This window comes from Metopolophium dirhodum, chromosome 9 (genome assembly GCF_019925205.1).
Source record: "Metopolophium dirhodum isolate CAU chromosome 9, ASM1992520v1, whole genome shotgun sequence".
NCBI classification, from domain to species: Eukaryota; Metazoa; Arthropoda; class Insecta; order Hemiptera; family Aphididae; genus Metopolophium; species Metopolophium dirhodum.
Genome location: NC_083568.1, coordinates 14,943,894 through 14,964,079, shown reverse-complemented (window position 1 = coordinate 14,964,079; position 20,186 = coordinate 14,943,894). Strand labels below are relative to the sequence as shown.

Here is a 20,186-nt window from a genome sequence, read left to right as displayed (position 1 = left end):
CAAACATTTCAATTTTAATATTGTTTTTAAAATTCTAATATATATGCTTTAAATTCGTACAGTAGCAGTTATACTCCTAAAATCGATTATTATCACCGTTTTAAAATCCAAAATAAATAATAGTTAATAGTTTTACTAAGTGCGCCTCTAACCCTCTAACCATGTTATGACCTTAAATCACAATTACGTTGGGCACGCGTAATAACATATACTTAGTGCTAACAATAGGTGAGGGTTCTAGTTTAATTGCATAGCTCCAATTTTTAATTTTTTTTGTCACATTACCACTGGCTCTAGACATTTATAAAATATAAACAATAAGAATAATACACGGGGTGACTGATACGAATAATACTAATTAAAACACGTTTCCGGCGAAAAGGGTTAAGAATTATACACTATCGTTACATTAGTTGTATATTGTATTATATTATAATTATATGGTAAACGGTGAATTGTAATATATACGGTACCCTGCGGTATAACCCCGCCTCCCTTAAATATTTTTTAAACAATGAAAATATTTACAAACCTTCCACGTCCTACACTTATTGTTATTAAAGTAATATATTTTTATAATTATATGGTAGGCACCTACTTAAACGTCTGTAACGATATGTTTTATGATAATATGCGACTTGACCGAGTAATACAACATAATGTACCAATGATGACCATTTCTTTATAGTTATCTACTTAAAGATTTTCATATAATTTTTTATCCACGAGTTGTAATGCAGTTAGGACTTTAGATGACTCAAAATCTACAAGTATGCTAGTTCTACTAGTGCTAGTCCTAATCAAATAACGATTAACTGATAGATGAGTTATATATCAATTCATTAGTCAATTATTTGTTCAATAAATAATTCGCTAGAATAAAAGAACCACAATAAAAACGCTCAACACAGCACATTTTGCAACACCATAATACATAAATTATATAGTAAACTCTCTTACCTCGCTAAAAGTTTATTCTAACTTCAAACTTATCAACAATTTGCAAACTGAAATGTGTCAAATCCACACCCGTATTTTACAACAAAAAATAAAACTGTTATTATATTTTATTGGAATATCAAGAGAAAAAAAATTATAGAGCCGTGAGGCATCCGCCGTCGGCAGACTTTAGCTAGAAACAAGAGATAAATAAAACCATCGTCGACGATCTCTATTTGGCCGAACGCCACGATGATAGCAAAATAGACGGTGGGGACAGGGAATAGTAAGGTCCTACACGAGTCTAATAGGTTACGAAAATAAAATAAGTTGGTTCCTAAATCCAGATCAATTGTGATAAGGTTGTAACAAAATGTTTGTAAACAATTAAGTTTAAGTGAAAATCTAATAACTTTATACGAAAACAAACGGATTTTAACCTATCTTCAACTGCATAGATACATTGCTTGTGAAAAAGTTGCAAATCGAGCAAATTAATATCTCATATATCCTAATATCCTTCGAGGAGGTATGGATAGAACTACAACTACATAAACCATCTTATATTATAATATATAATACTAAATTTAAAAAAAAAACATAACAAAAATCAAACGGCTACAAATACTCCGAACATCGTAATTTTTTTAAAACTAAAATTGTTTAATATTTACAAGGCTGATTATAATAATTTGTTCATTCCTAAACCTACCACGGATCGATGTCGTGATCGGTTACAGCCCGGCGTATTGTTTGAATTATATATTATTATACGATATTACACGCGGAAGTATAATAATTACAGGTGCGTTTTTGTATTAGATACCGTCTATAATATTGTAAAAATGTTATAAAAACTATGCATGTTATTGAATATACACGCGCAGAGGTATATTTTACGGGTGGTAAATAATCGATATTATGTCAACGGACAACGACATATTATATATTTTACGCACAAATTCTAATACAATATACATGCTATTATAGTGATACATAGGTATATTATACACGAATACGTAGAGGAACTCGCACTAATATAATATCTGCGTGGAATTTCTATTCGATAGCTAATAATATTGGTGCCGGGAGAATTGCCCATTCCAGCGGGGTGTGGGGAGATAGACACCAGCCCGAGGGTTGAAAAAAAAAACGTATCGGCTTATTAAACATTCAACGGCCGACGGCTAATGCGATATCGTAGTGTGGGGTATGTGTGTGTGTGTCTGTGTGTGTGTGTGATATACATATATACGAATATCGACTCGGCCCTCCCTAAAACGTTTAAATATTCATCGCTTCGGCGAGTACAATATCCTAATATAATTGTAGTAATATACGCGCGGGTTATAATGACCGATCCGTTCAGCGGTTGTTTCTAGTCGGCCATTAATCGCGAGCCACATACATCGGACCTGCGGGTCACTGTCGCTGCATACGACGAGCGTAGGGGTATATAGGTACGATATTAGAGCACTGAATAGTTGTAGTATATTATATTCTATAGTTGAATCGCGGGATGTTCGCATATATCATGGGATTATGCTCGGGTAGTAGGTATATACGGGATATTATTTGGATATTATGTATTTTATGTAGCTGGCTCTGGAGAGTAAACCACTATAGTTATAACCGTTTCGTACATCAGATATTTTTGAATTTTCAAAAATTTCCTATACAATTTTCATGGATTTCCAGGGAATCCCGGAGATACTTACAAATGTGTATACTGATTATACAACCAGTGACTTACCCCGGTAGCATGTACCATTGTACCTATATCATATATATATATTATGTAGTATACGATTACGTTTGCGAAATAAAAATTTACTTATGGCCCCATGACAATTTCAGAAAACACCAACGTTTTTCAAAATATTTCTTTAAGTGTTAAAGTTATTTGAAGTCGTTAGGTATATAAAACAGCATTTTTAGGAATAAATTATATTTTCTACTAAAATTATTTTATTTTTGAAATGGCTAACCTTTTTTAATTCCTTATTTCAAAAGAGAATATTTTGTAGAGTACTTCGGTACATATAAATCGAATTTTGGACGAGCAGTTTATGAGTTATAAATATTTAAAGTTAAGATCAACGGAATGGAGTGGGACAACAGAGGTTCCCCGCCATAATGTTGGGCTACACCGTTCATCTAAACTTAAATATTTATAGCTAATATAATCTATACTTGTTCAAAATTAGATTTTTATAGATACTTAAAATACTCTGAATAATATCCGGCTTGTAAATATGAAATTCAAAATGTATGTTGTCGTTTAAAAGCGTTAAAAACTTTTTGAAAAAAACAATTATGAAAAAAAATGTATAAACTTTAAAAAATGTATGAGAACATATACATAGATCGAGTGTGATTATGTATGATGGAATCGTATGTTGAATTTCATTGCATAGAAATTGAATTTCGCGTCGGCAATTATACTAGTTGTCTGGGTATTATACCTGTTGCGGCACCGTCACACGACTTCGCAAAAACGCAAAGCACTACGGAAAATATGAAGAGATAAATATGCGATCGTCTAATTCCAACTATAAAATGAATAGTTTATTTTTTAGATTAAGACTTGTACATAGGTATACTAGATAAATTTGTTTCAGGCAGTCAAAAAAAATTAAAATATCACTTTGTTATGCAGCCGAAGCTTATGATTGGTACAAAATAAACTTGGAAAGTAAATTCATAATTAATTGTATGCATATCAATGTTATAATGTATTGTAATAAATGTTGGTATCTCATATAGAATGTACAGTTTTGAAACCGTTGCGTCACTCAGTTAACCTATACGTCAAGTATAATATTATATAAATATCATATCGTCGAATATATATATAGATATTACACGCTGTGCGCACCTTATTCTAATATTTATGTACGGTTTTCCGTAACGGCGATCCGTTCACTCGTTATTCGCTAATGGACTGCAGCTGAACGTCATATTATTATTATTATAAACAATGTATATTATTACTATATATACATCGTGACGAGAATACGTTATAACCATCAACGCGATAACCGCACTTACCGACTGTCAAATATCAGACGACAGGCGGTCGAAACAATAATAGTAATAATAATAACAATAATATAATAACACGATACTGGAATAATATTATTTATTATATTATTATAATGACATCCACAGTATTTTCGAGCTCCGATCTTGCCGCAGTAGTATTTTATATGCTGATCCCTAATACATAATAATATGAGAGTCTATTTTATAGTATAAAACGTCACTATAACATAATAATACGCGATTCGTATAAAATGTATACGAATCGCGTATTATTATGTTATATTAAATAGCCGCGGAATATCTCTCAGGAAAGTCTAAATAATATTATGTGTGTGCGTGTGACTGACAACAAAATAGTCTCTTCGAAATCCTATGCGGCGTCGTGTAATAACAGTTCTTTGAGATAATCGAGGAGTGGCACAATAAACAGAGGATAGTAATATAATATATTATAATAATATACAAGCGTATGTATAACGCGTGAGCGATAAATTTCGTTTCGAAAACCACTCATCGTATGTGTATATAATATAGATATATATATATTGGTATATAATATGTATATTATGGTAGGTATTATATATATATTTATGTGTTATATGTTCGTGTACCAATAGTGTCTGAGGTATGCCTCTTATTATGAATAGCATAATATATTATATTCATTTTTGAATTCGATATTCCCAAAGACTTTGCGAGTACATAATATTATAAGGGGATTTTTTTTCACCGTAAAACATTACCAATATTTTTACGATTAGTTGTTTTTAGTATTTTATTACTCATAATTTGATATACTCATTAGTTATTTATCTTTTACGAGTTATAATAAACTAAGTATGATGGCAAGGAACCAATTTTTGTATTATGTTGCACAAAGATGGCGACGGTCTTTCGCCACTTTTCATTGGTTTAGATAATATTATCATAATGAGAAATTTAAAAACGACGAAAGACCAGCGCCATTTTTTGTCAGAGTGATGGTTGGTGGGTGAGGAGGATACGTATTACGATGTGTGCATCATACCTAGTTTATTATATCAAGCCTATACCTTTAATATAAATATCAAAAGTTTTCATTCTTGCGAATAAATATCAAAAACTATTACTAGATTTTATTCTAGTAATCTTTGAAGATTTTTTTTTTTTGTTAGTGGCCAAAACGTCTTATTCCGAAGCAAGATGTTTTTATACTTTACCCTATGCCAATATTATCACCTTTTGTCTAAACGTTAAACACTTATAAAATGTAATCAGTATATAAAGGGGTAGTATACTAGTATAGTCTGTCAACTGATCATATATATTAATAATTGTACATTATATTATGTATAATTTTCTGCTTCAGGGTATTAATAAATTGCATAAAACACGAATAGGTATGAATGTATGATATTGCCTATTGGCTGATAATCTCATAACGGCACTATATGAAACTTTATTATACGATGTAAGGTAATAACAAGGTTAATGTAGAAATGGTAACCTATAACAAAGCACTACCTACTCGTATATTTACAAGATATGCATTACATAATACCTCTTATATATAATGTTATGGTCAATACGTTAAAGGGTTCGGGGTGATGTTTATTGCCACCGGCCGGGAATACTGCAGCACCCAACTACGTAATGGAAATCAAAGTACAGGATCGTAATTTTGTTTTATTCAAAGTTTTTGAAAATTATACATCGTATATAATATTATTCTAAAGGTAGGTACATTATGTGTCATGCGGTGACACGGAAACTAAAATGGAGTATGCATTTACCTGGGAAATCGATTACGTGGGAATAGTATATAGGACGTGAGACGGGAAATGGAAATTAAATTCGCACTCAACCTCCCATTTACCCACCACTTGTAAATTATTATCGCCCGTGGTTAATTAATCGAACTACTTAAATGTATACACACACGGCCATTTGTATTTTTCCGAAGTTTTTTCATCGTTACCAGCACCATTCTCGAATCGAAACCAAACGACCAATGACGACTTTAATAATACCTTCTAAATACATTTATTGAGCAACGTATGTATATTATAGATTATAATATACAGAATAAAATATTCGTACATAAATTAGATTATTTTTTAATCTTTTTACATAGGTACCTATTATATACCTTGGTTCTATTTCTACCTGTGCATAACTAACGGCGTTTCCCCCTCGTGTGTTAATCCAAACCGTGGCAGCAAAGTGTACAACTGGCACAGTTAAATACATTTATACGTATAATATACATAATATAATCTACAACTATTATCTATTGAAGACGGGATTGAAATAGATTATAATAATATTGTAATATGGCTCTGACGAGTTCAAATTCATGTGATAAATGCATGTAGACGTACCTGGGTTAAAACGAAGAGCAACCGCGTGCGATATCTACATATATACTATAGTATGGATAATTTACTATCATATCAAAAATAGTTAAACGTTAATGATGATATTATATATCATAACATCAGATATCAGATGAAAAAAAAATCATAATTTTATATTTAATTAAACGAGACGTATAGGTATAATAGTACGCCAACAGACTGAGATATCGTTTCGTTCCAACACTGATGCGGCAGTACAAGTCAATACTTTAATTAAAAGATAATATTATAAAACATAATATTTTCTGCACTACGGAACCGCTATACAATATAATATATACATAATACGCGATTCAATGATAAACGCAATTACACGGGATAAATTATTGTATAGTGTTCGTACAAAATATCGAACATAAAGGAAAAATAAGCCATTGTCGTTATCTAAACTAATTCCATCGACAGTTGAATACTACCTATATATACCGTCGTCTTCCTGCTGTTATAATAACGCGTATAGTTTACTGCGGCGGCTACTTACATAATATTATTATGATATTATTTATCCAAATTAATACAACAGTGAACAGACGATAATAATATTATTATGATACATAAAAAATAAAAACCATTTACTTCTGTGTTTTTGCATCGGTTTTCGATTTAAAATAAAATATATACCTCTACATGTTTATTTTAATCAACTAATTATTTATATTATATTAACAATTTTACAGTGAAAACCGGCAATATATTTAATATAGACTAATGTATGGTCAGGAAAATAATAATTACTCACAAACTAGTTTATATTTTACAAAATATAGGTCAAGGATTTTCATATAATTTAAACAGTTGACGAGATGGATTTTTATTTATCAAAACAGCAAATATCGATTTATATTGAATAAAAAGGTCTTCCGTTCCAGTGATTTGTTTACACGTAATAACATAAAATCCGTTTAAGTGGGACTTTAGCATGAAAACAAGCTCCATCTTCTTGCTCGGTGCACCTGATTTGTGATTATAAAATACATCTATAGATAGCTTATTAATTAGATATTAATTTATTTCGTCGAAATACAATTCATTTTAATAACGATATATTCCACTTTACCAATTACCAACTACTGCTTAACGTCATCGTATACTGTAGACTTTCAATAGATTAGACTCCAGATTCCATAATAATATATTATCACTAGGTATATGTATTATAATAAATTAGTATCAGATGATTTTGAAACTTATCGAGAGATATTTTATATTTTATATTATTATGATAAAAATTAATACAGCTAAATAATGTATACTGCAAGGTGAATCACCTAGCGCACCAAGAACCCACATTTTGTCCTTTTATAATAAATTTATTAAAATTCTGATTCTTGGAAATGTTTAATACTTATAAGTATACTTCAGAAAGCTTGACACGGACCTATTTATACTGAGGCTTTTCTTTTCGTACACGCAATCCTTAACGCCATCAAAACGCGACTTATTACCGCTTGGTCGAGTTCCGCGGTGAGCGTCTATTGCCGCCGACGGACATACAGTTTGGTTTTCGTACTCACGTAGTCACCTTAAACAACGTTGGCAACTGTTCGTGGACCATACAGCACAGCTACCGCAAAATAATATTTTAAAGAGGCTTTGCCTTCAAACCCAATTAAGTATTATAACCGTCGTGTTATTTTTCAATGTATAATAAAACACCCATGTGACCGCATGTATGTAGTTAGGTCGCGATGTTTTATTCCATAACTGTGTTTTTCTTTAGAATAAACAATCATTGAAAGTTGTTTCATTTTATGTAAGTGTCACCTTTATTTCATCAATCAACGCGTGACCATAATATTTTCAAATACTTAGATTTTTGTATAACACTTGGAGAGTGGTCTTAGGTAATACAAACATTTTTCTTTCAAATGAGAATCACCCTTTTTCGTGTAAATTATTAAACAGGTGGTTTTCTTTTAATGTTGATGTTTCTAAATATAATTAACGAATAATTTTTGAGTTACTTAAGTTTGTATACTAAGGATAATAGGTCTATGGTAATAGATTTGGAAGATATGTGGGTTATGATGATTTGAAAATTATAATGATTAACCTACTATATAATGATCGCTTTATATTCTAATAAAAATAGTTTGAATATGATAAATACCTAGTAAATACTAGTTCAAATTTTACATCAGCTATTTTATATTTTTGTAAAATCATCATTAAAATGTTTAACATTTATAACATTTTTAAAACCATGAACTACTATTAACAATAGTAAATATATTTAAGTAAATCAGAGGCTACTTGTTCAAACATTGACTTAGATTGATTAGGGGAACTTAAATATTTTCAAAAAATCAACTGCATAATAGTGTATAGTAAAAAGCATTGGCCTTATATTTAAAACACGAAGTTGATACTTAAATGACGCTTAAATGGATTAAAAAAAACCTGGTATTTACAGTGTGCTGCTACTGTATACTTAAAAATTCCAAAAATTCGATTTAGAAAAAAATGTATTATTAAAAGAAAAATAGTGATGCGAGCAATGAACATGCTTGGACAATTACCCTGCAGTGTATATTATTATATAAAATCAAATTCATATCATTGAATATTATATTTATAATAATAGGGAAAACTTTTCACGATATACTTGATATTAAGTGTTTGATAATAACCATCGGATAATCCTGAATAAAATGTATGAACAATAATAATGATGAAATTTGTTGTGGTTTTTTATTATTATTATTATAAAAGAAAATGGCGTCGGTGAATACTTCGTCATTGGTTGGGATTATAAAGGTATTATAATAACTCTAATAATATGTATATATATTAGCTAGCTTTCGCATTCATTCCATTGTATATTTTTATTTTAGATTATTTCTTGTTGTTCCGATATTGTGTGATTCTATTGTGTCTTCTAGATGTTTAAAAAAATTTTAAATTAATACACACGGCGTTTATTATTGTTTGTGTACTATATTGTTCACCAAAAAAATATTAAACTCGATTTATCGGATAAAACTATTAGGGAGAAGAAATAAATATGGTCATTACACAACACGGATTAATGGTGATTCATTATTGATGACAAATAATACGTGGATTAAAGTAAATGATAAATTTAAAATTATAAACAATTTTTTGTTTTTAAATATTGCAATTCAGTTAGTGATTGTTGTAAAATATTTGATTTACAGAGTCAAGTAATATACGAAAATGTATTATAATATAACCCTATGACTTACTCTCATATCTCTAATAGTGTATAGTTCATTATAATATAATATAATAACTAATAAAGTAATTTTAACCCAATAATTGTGTTTCTAGACAACAGGCGTTTAATATTATCTACTCGAATACGCATGCACTTAAATACAGTAGTTGTAAATGCCTCAAGTATATGGCTATAGACAAGCATTGTATAATATTATGTAATACATTATTTGTTTTATTAATAACTTAGAAGACGTGTATAATGTATATGCAACATTTCATAATATTATACCCTACGAGGTGTTCTCTTATATCATAACCAATTAAATACGAAGCATTAATATTAATATATTAGCATTATTTCATATCAGTTGAATGAAAAATCGAATTTTTCCGTAAAAATATATGTATAGTTTGTAATAATTGTCGAAATTAAACTTATTTAGATTAGTCTACACTGAGAGCACATTACCTACTCATTTAACGTTTCGTTTATATTATTATATTATTATTACGTGCTTATATGTAATTCTGTGTAACTTTTAAATATGCATCACGCAAAATAAATAAAATAAAAAAGCTTATAAATATTTTGGCATTTTAACGATTTCGCCTCGAGCTTTGCTGGTAAGTATATTCGGAATAACGCAACATTGTATAAATAAAAACATGGCCGACAAAAAGTTTAATAAATTTAATTCTCTCCGTCGCATGCGTTTATATTTCTATTGCAATTTGTTGCTCATACCATCAATGTGACAACAATTGCGTATCGCGTGATAAAAACTAATTTATACTGATTTGAATTTGTTTGTGTACCTACTACCTAGTGCAGTTTATTCCAACATATATAATATAATATGTTCGTACTTTATATGATAATATATAGGTACAGTTTATCTGGTGGCTAGTCTGTGTAATACAATCGATTTTATCGTGATTTGATTGTAAATCGTAATTTTGAAAGTAAGACCAGATGTCCAGAAGTGATGTTATTTTTTAGTTTTTTAATTTTCTTTTTTATTTAGTTACATAGTATGACGTAGTTCATAAAATCCGTATATTATTATAGTGGTACAATGTATTATAATGTAATATCAATTACCTATGTCCAAAGTAGGTACATATTAATTATTTTATATTATATTAATAAAGATTAAACGTTACTATTGATAGATTTGTTTATACATTAATCTATAATACTCTTACTTAAAAATAATCTGTATACTCATCTAGGCCATGTCGAAAATTCCAAACGTTATATATGAACTAAAATTATTATAGTCATGTTACAATAATTACTACCTAGAAAATAATTTTCAACGTAATCAAGTTCCAATAGTTTGTAAATCAAGGCATACATAGTTGCAAAAGTTATGACAGCCAGTCACAAATTGAATACTTCGGCACGAAAAACATTCATTGAATAACAATTTAGCATTTCATGTAAAAGTAATAATTATATATTTTTATTTCTTAAATTTATTGTTACTCTTTGTCACGATTTATGACGCATCTTTTCGACGGTTGAAAATACCCCCCCCCCCCCCCACCATTCGAATCAGTAAAGCGTCATAATTCGTAAATCAACATCTTTTTGGCCATTTCCGTCCATTGTTTTTTGGTGCAGTAATTATACAATTCCCTCTCACAGCCAACTGTCGTTTTTATTTATTACTTTATCTTCTTGTGTAAACTTGACTTTATAAATAAATATAATAATACAATTAAAAGTTGTAAACTAAATAATAATACATTAATTACAACAGATAATATTTGAATTAAATTATTATTATTATTAGATTATGTGTTGTAACAACAGTTGGACGGGTTTTTCAAATTAATATTCATTTCTCATATATGAATGGATAGCAGTGTAGCACAATACAATTTAAATACCTAATCAATTATTAATATATTATAAAAGTCACTTTATTTCTATGACACAGAGGATTCGATACACCTGCACCGTTCAATGATGGTTAATTGTTTTTTAAATGATGAGCGTCTTACGTTATAGTCGTGTATTTGTATTCATTTATTTTTATAACTGTGTAGACTTTGCTAGTTATTAAGAGCTACACGAATGTTCGAAAAACAATACAAATCGGCAACTTTAACGAAATAATATCTACACTTATTAGATATATTTACTGTATTCCAACACTTACTACTGCTACATCAAACAATTCAATCAAGCTCGCCACTGACTCGGTGCCGCGTTAATGTACAGTAAACATACAACAGTCAACAGATAATTAAATTAATGAATGTTACGAAAATAAACGTTGACTTAATTATCGATCTGAAAAACAACACGGTATATAACGTAACAACATACAACGCACAGTACAAAAATTATATTAATTTCGAATAAGAAATTATTTTTACTGTATTATGGCATTGAGTTATTTAATATGTAAATTATAATTTACTAAATTTATCCGTTTGTATTTTAATTACCTTATTAATTAGTTACATTAACCCGGTTAGAACATTTATTAATACATTTATAATAATTTATCATTCATTTTAAAATCAATATATAATTAATATGGTATCATTAAATACACCAACGATTTACTTCTTTTCGATTTTTTATGAAAACGCATAAACTGTGAACTGGTCCGATCACTAGTCTTCAGTTTTATAATAATTTTACCGAAATTATCCTTAACTTTTAAACGTATACAATTATATACATAATAGTTTACTGTTTATACACGCATGCATTAGAAGAGAGGAGTATTTTCAATTTATTCATATAAATATGTTGAACAGATCAATAGTTTATACATATCATATACCTTAATAACCATTTAGTTACTGAGCCTTATTCTTTATACTATGATAAAACTCTGTTTTTAGTGTTATAGGTATGTCTAAATAATATAATATTAAAAAGTTTTTTATAACACTTGAAAATTAATTATTATAGTTTATTTATTGAAAAAAATTATATGTTTACGCAAAGAATCAATTCAATTTTTTTGTCAAATACAAACTAAATAATTATGATGAACATTTAGTGCATCATAAAATAAATAAAGTTTAAAGAGAAAAATATGTTTTTAAAAATGTAAATTAAGGACCAAAAATTATTGATTTTTCAAGTGCAATTCGTTATTTAAACGTTATACGATTAAATTACTTTGATAACCTGATTCTGAGCGGAGTGATAAATGTATAAATTTTACAATGATGGGTGTATTTCATATTTGTTTGCAATTCTAAAACGAATAACTGCATTTACTTGAAATTTACACCATTTATTTATTTTGTCAAAATATTGTGACCCGTTTTGAGTTGTAAATGGACTTTTAAATTTAAATTTTTCCTAGTTTTTTTTCGGAAAATGTCAATAAAATGTAGTCGTTGAGTCAAAAAGCTTAAATATGTAATACAAGGCTCCTGATATTTTGTTATAATAACAGTTAAAAAATATTAAAAATACATTATTTTATGTAAATTCTTAATTTTAATTAAATTACCTAGTTCTAATAATGAATTTGGTGTTAATGTATAAATAGAAAATAAATATATTTTAATAATATTTGAATTTTTATTAATTTTATTGTATACGATAGGTATCTCATAGTTCTTTTCTGTATATACTCCTTAGTTTCTATGAAAATTAGTCACAAATTTAATGCCAAATATAGCATTATATTATGAATATAATTGGAATGGAGTCTCATAGTTTAAATGAAATATTTGTATTAATTAAAGAAAAAATATCAATAAATTCATGTAGCAGTCTACTATAAGTTATAGACAAAATTATCGTATTTATTAAGTTGTAGTGGCCTTAAATTAACCAAAATTTTAACTTATGTTTATTATTCACTTTACTTTAATGATAGATACAACATCGTTAAAATAAGAAATTACTTTATATTTTGCATAGTTTTAATTAAGATAAATGTCTATATGTTTCAACAATAGAAATATTCACATTTTTATGAATATACTTCATAGGCTAGAATTCATGGCAGTTTTTCATTAAATGAATAACTATTTTTCTTTAATAATAATATTTTTTGTGAGTAATAGTTATTGCTGTACAAATAATATATCATAGGTATACTATATAATATATACAATTTACATAAACTTAATAATTTAACAGAAGAACCACATAGTTGTGTTAAGTGCTGGTGGCAATGTTTGAATTGGAAGCAGTTGTACACTATATACATATTGATCGCCATAGTTAAGCCTAAGATTCGTGCAATGATGTTGTCAAAACCACACGTCTTAAAGACATGACGTGAAACTGAAGGAGTTTATATTGATTATCTATCTATAAAGTTTTCTTTCCTACATTCAGTAAATTTGACTAGGAAATCAAAAAAATTACTACTATAAAGTATCAACACTTGATAAAATGTACGATTATAATTGGTCCATTTGAAATGTTTGAATTTTAACAAAAATCTACCTGCACGGAATCTACCTAGAAAAAAATTACCATTTTAAAATCAAAAACATTTCTGTCACTTCACTCGAAGTATAAAAAAATCAAAATAAATAGAAATATTATACATTTAGTGCAAATTATAGAATGATTCATTTCTACAAACTACGAAAAGTATTATCCAAAGTTTATACGATCACTTTTTTTTTCTTTTACTTTAAAGAACAAACATAATTGAATTATAAAAAAAAAATGTAAATATCTTTATAAAAGTTATAAAACAAATAGTGAATAAGATATTGGTTAGTTCTTGATAAAATAAAAGTCATCCTGAATAAAATATTTCATAGTTTTTATTTCAATGAATAATTATAACAAGTTAATAATAATATTTATAATACGAACGGAGAAGGAACTGGCAAGTGTTATTAATGGGCCTCGCGGAATAAATTGAAAAGATTTCGTAGGAATAAAAAGCGTATCTCGAATATAAATTTGAATGCACCACACACAAAATATGTAAACAAATTTAAATGATAAAGTAGGGCAAAAGTCGAGGTGTAGACGCTTAATATATATATAAATATTAAGCGACTATATACATATAGCGATGACGTGAATGAGACAACGATGAGGATTTGTAAGGACGTATCACGCGTTTACAGTTAAGTTAATACCAGCAGCACATCCATTGGCTAAATCAAAAAGTACTTTGAAATATTAATAGAAGCGGAGAACTGTATGAAACCCGAGGTCGAATGAACGCTGTGAAGCAAAACTATTGTTGTTACAGTTATACGTCTCAATATTTCAAAAAGTTCTACAATCACGTGTGTGTTGCAGCGCAGGCGTTTTGTCTTGCTATAATTTCAGTAAAGTCGAAAAACAACAAATATTTCCCGTATAAATCAAAAGAAAACTTTTGCCGTCGTCTCTCGAACGAGCCAGCACCATCTCAGGACGTGTTCCAATTAACACTCAAGCCAAGCCGCTTGATATATATTATATATTGTAGGTGGTTATAACAAGACACGTATCGAGTATAATATGCTTAAGTACGTCTATACAGTTTAGTATGTATGTAATAAACATAGACGGGCGAGAGTATAAAACGAAATATAGAAGAAAAAACCTAACCTAACCTGGTGAGGGTACAATAACGGACGTTCGCGGGCCGCTTCGGTGGTTATTTTTGTGGTCATATGAAAACGCAATCAACAAAAACCACACAAAATTTGAACGTATAATGTAAAATATGACTTGTGAAACCGTCAAGATTTTATTATTATTGTTGTATAGATACAATGCATTGAATCTGGAACGCCGTGTAGTTATTACTAATTACCTATATGGCTATATAATAATAACACAACAATTATTATCGATGACGCCTGTGAAACTGTTCATTTTAACGTTATAATAATTGATATCAACCCAGGTGGTAGTATTGTAACAGACATATATAAAATTAATGCTAAAGACGACAAATAAATTCAGATAAATAAATATTTATTTTTATTTTTAAATATTAATATTTTTGATGTGCATTCGTTAAATGGCCTACATGTAGAATATAACAATAAATATCCTGCATCGATTTGAGTACAGAAAAGAGTTACATGCTTTATCCAGTTGGTCGTCGTCTCTTCCAAAATGTTTTTAAGACATAATTATTTCTAACACGGCACATTGTATAGGCAATATAGGTACGCGACTATTGTGTAGTACATATTTTTAACGTATTGTTAATTTTTGTTTATTACTTTATTATCAAACATCCTAGATTGGCATTGTATAATAGCAATATATTGTTTTAAGTGAATATTATATAATTTTGAAGCATCTTAATCAAACAAATAAATGTTTGAGATATTACATTTTATATAGGCATCGAACAAATACGATGTTTAGACGATAGTATGATAATAATATTAATTTATTAACATTTAATAATATGTGAAAATGTAAAAATTAACCGAGTTTAATAAGTACTATTCTACATATTGCATGTTGTATGAAAAACAATATCTTGTAATGTATCCTTAGCACATAGGTACATTTTAATAACTCATAAGACAGAAACCAAAAATAAAGTTTTGTATTACTACAGGAAGATCCAAATGGTATAACAAATTAATGAACTCGAAAATGTGGTATTTAAGACATATAGGTACTTACAAATGACAAAAAGCTTGAATGAATAAATGTATGTACACTATGTGCAAAATATAGTGAATTAAGTGTGCAGATTGGTGAACCACGTTGTATGATACGCTGTTGTTATAATATTAACAGTGTACTACTGCAGTGTAAGCAGGTACTACATTATACGAATAATAAAATCCATTCATGACAATGCAATAATAATGACTAACCTTATTTTATGGCGATGACCGCGTGGTCCCTCGAACTGACATTATAATGTTATTAAAATAAATACAGAGTTTTAACGTAATACGATGATGTGATGTACGCTCGTATTAAATTACAGGCCACGCAATCAGGGCCAAATAATAATAATAATAATAACAACAACGTGTTTCGAAACTCGTGATTGGAACTCGGCCCGAGTGGTCTACACACAAATACCATACACACAAGCAACTATAAATATCGTTTATTTTCTACGCACGTCCGTCCGTGTGTGTGTGTGTGTGTGTGTTTTTAGCTATACTTATAGTAGTATAATATTATATATACGTGTATAATATACGAGTACCCTTTCCGATATTCTGATTTAACAGCATTACCCAGCTATCAGCGTGACTGGATTTTCGAGGGTTAAATTAATACACGTACACTGCAGGTATAGACCGGACGGATGATATTTAAGCAAAGGCCACTTATCCGAATCTGCGATATACATATTACATACTGTATAAGTATGTGCTCGCGCACGGCCGGCTACGACGTATAATATACCCGTTGGTATTGATGAATATAGTACAAAACGCATTATACCTATCGTATTTCATTTTGTCACACACGTATGCATTTTGTTTTTTTAACATAGATAATTTATGCTTTTGGGCTAGGTGCGGCTTTTTACCCAACCAATTTTAGTGAGGATTGGATATTATACTAGAAATACTAAATATTTTTCCGCTGCACCATACTCAAAAACATATCTATAATAATGATTCCTCAATATTTCACAGATGAAAATTATCCAGCAGCATAATGCCTCTTTTAATAATACATACAAACAACATTTTTTTTTATTGAATATTAAAATATTATACGTCTTAATATTAAGCAAAAATAAATGTAATATAGTAATGTTACTAAACAATTTAAAAAATAATAATAATAATAATATTTTAATCGTAATTATTATATATTTGGTATTTACCGAAAATTGTTCTTACGTTAATTCCCCGGATCTATCTACAATGATGAATAATAACAGAATCATAACCGAGGATCAATGTCATTGCAGTCATTTAAATTGCACTTAAGATTAGTTAGTTGACAGTTCTACAAGTATAAAACAGGTAGTTAAAATTGTATCATAAACAATTATTACCTTCTGGTTGTTAAAAAATTCAATTAGTACAACAAAAAAATTGCCAACAAAATATCTTATGAATACTCACTATCAGTGGCGTAGCGAGATATTTGGTTACTTGGATTTCCTAGGGCCATTAGAGACAGAGGCAAAATATGAACATTTTTTTAATGAAATGACTAGTAATAAAGATCCTGTGGCCCCCAACTTGGACAAACCTTGGGGGCCCCAGCCTTAATACACTACTCCTCAGTATTGTTGTGACAGTCAGTTAATTTCAAACTTGGTTTCTCCTGCAATTTGGTACATCGTTATATATAAAATTCAATAATAAATACGTAATAATAATATAAATACTACTCAGAAACGCATCGACTCGGAAAATCTCCTTATTTCTGTACGTAAATGCAATAATAGGCGTAATAGGAAAACGACATGGTGACTTTGTGCAGTGGCTCAGTACACATTAGTGGAATTACGAGACGTCGTGAAATAAAAATCAAAAAATTCTGTCAGCCGGAGAACAACGAGTTGCGGGAGGAAAACCAATTATTTGCAGGCGCGTGTACCCTGCTGCAATGCTTTTTGTAGACGCAGCGTGATAGTGGTAGTGGTAGTCATGGTAGTCATAATGATCTTATCGTCGGACTTGGGTAAGAATTCGTTTAAACTATATTATTACCTCTATTATATTACTACTATTATTATTATTATTATTATTATTGGTGTGTGTAAAAAAGAAAGAATGTATCGCCTTTCAATTGGATTTCAAAGACATAATAAATAACAACACACCGGACGAATGATACGCGTAAAAGTGTTAACGACAAAAAAATTGTTAAAATAACGTCGTCCGTGACGACGTGCTGCAGCTATATATATATATGTATAAACATATATCACATATCGGCGCAACAGCATTTGTATGCAGGTCCGATAGTAATATAATATTAAGCCCCTTCTTAATGACGAAACACTGGTCCGATCACCGGCAAAATGCATTATAATACATAAATAATACTGTACAGTATATACAGTGTGTGTATAAAAAGTCGGATATAACTATGTAGTACCCAATGAGCAAACACTAATACGACATAATGTACATAATACTTATCGCACGTATGCATTAATATCGCGATGATCGAATTAATATCTTTATTCTTGAGTGATGATATTACGTGTGATTCACATTGAGTTTATAGTAGATGCATGTAATTTGCATGTTTGTATATTAAAGGTACCTACGGTATTTTCGTTGAATTCAGATAATATTTATAATAATTATAATAACTTAATATCACCGGTTGTTTTTCATAGCAATATTTTTCGATATCCAAAAGTTTAGACGAATGCCAAATAAATAGGGAGCTATAATTAGTATGTAAATATAATTTTTAGGAATTTGAAAAAAATACTTCTACTCGCGAAAAGAGCTATACAATTTATTTGACGACTCTCGTGATTAAATCAATTCTGCGCTAGAGAGCCAACGGAAAAATTAATTTTAAGTTCTCGTATCTTTGACGTTTAGCCGACAGAACTCGGGACACCCCGGTGATCCGGTGCATAGAACAAGATACCACATTTCCAATTTTCTCGGAAAGACAATAAAACCCACCCAGTATACATACACGAAAATAAAATATATATAAAAATACACATCACGTATACAACGGTGGATTCAGGAAAATACAACGAAAATTACTTTTGAGGAAAATCATTCATGCACGCAACACTGCATTAAGATATTATTGAACGATCTGTTGCAATTAACGTCTAGTCAAGTTTTAGCAAATATACCGTTTATATTTCATCATTATACACGGATTGGTGGTCGCACGCGATAATATAACTCTTATACGACATCGTAACCCGTATTGCATAGTATACCTGTAGGGCCTAATCTATGTTGGTAGATATCGCATAATGTGTGCAGTAGAAAATTGAAAACTGCGTTTAAAAATTTTTTTAAATATTATATTTTTATTAATAAGTAATAACTAACTGAACAGAACGAAGAAGCTATTAGGTACACTGGGTTCACGATTTTGTTTTTTTTTCAGATTAGTTTATGGTTTGGAGCAGAACGAACATAAGTCTTTTGTCGGTTTCCTAAAACCTTATTGAAGCTTGTGATTGTGGCAGCAAAACCATGAAATGTCAGGTGAAACCATAACCATATATTAATATAATCATATAATTATTTTTATATAATTTTAGTTTTTTAATTATATACACGTTTTCCTACTAGATTTGTAAAAATAACTGATGATGTAAATTTCAATTTTTAATTTAGTTTAAACTAAACTGATTTAAAATTAAATATGGAAAATACGATCACCAGTCATAAATTGAGTTAATTTGTGTATTTGTATTTTATATAATAATGTATTAATGTGATTTCATTCGGGGTTTGCCGGAAAACCCATATTCTATTATGGAAATACTTAATTTATATAAGTTTTAAATTCATGGTTGGTACGTTTTCATAACATTCGTATAATATGTGAATGGCAAATTTTTAACATGTAGTTGAAAAATATCGAATTTGAGTCAAGAAAAAACGGTATTGTTTGATGTTCCTACACTGGTACAATTAATTTATGCTCTGCTACGGTCTGTCGGTCTCCATCCGAGAATATACAAATATCTGTAGTTAGCACAAAACTTTTTATAGGTTATATAGTATAATAAAGTCGAC

The 20,186-nt window shown here is 29.3% G+C and overlaps 1 protein-coding gene across 13 annotated transcripts in view; it reads right to left on the bottom strand.

Annotated features, from left to right (window-relative positions):
• LOC132951880 (uncharacterized) overlaps positions 1-20,186 on the bottom strand; it is a 278,489-nt gene that overhangs the window by 173,495 nt on the left and 84,808 nt on the right. The window contains exon 1 of one of the 13 annotated variants that reach the window (XM_061023912.1): positions 961-1,099. The exons of the other annotated variants lie outside the window; for them this stretch is intronic. The gene's annotated coding sequence lies outside the window, so the exon portion shown is untranslated. Of the gene's footprint in view, positions 1-960; positions 1,100-20,186 lie in introns of those variants that run through there. 13 annotated transcript variants of the gene reach the window in all.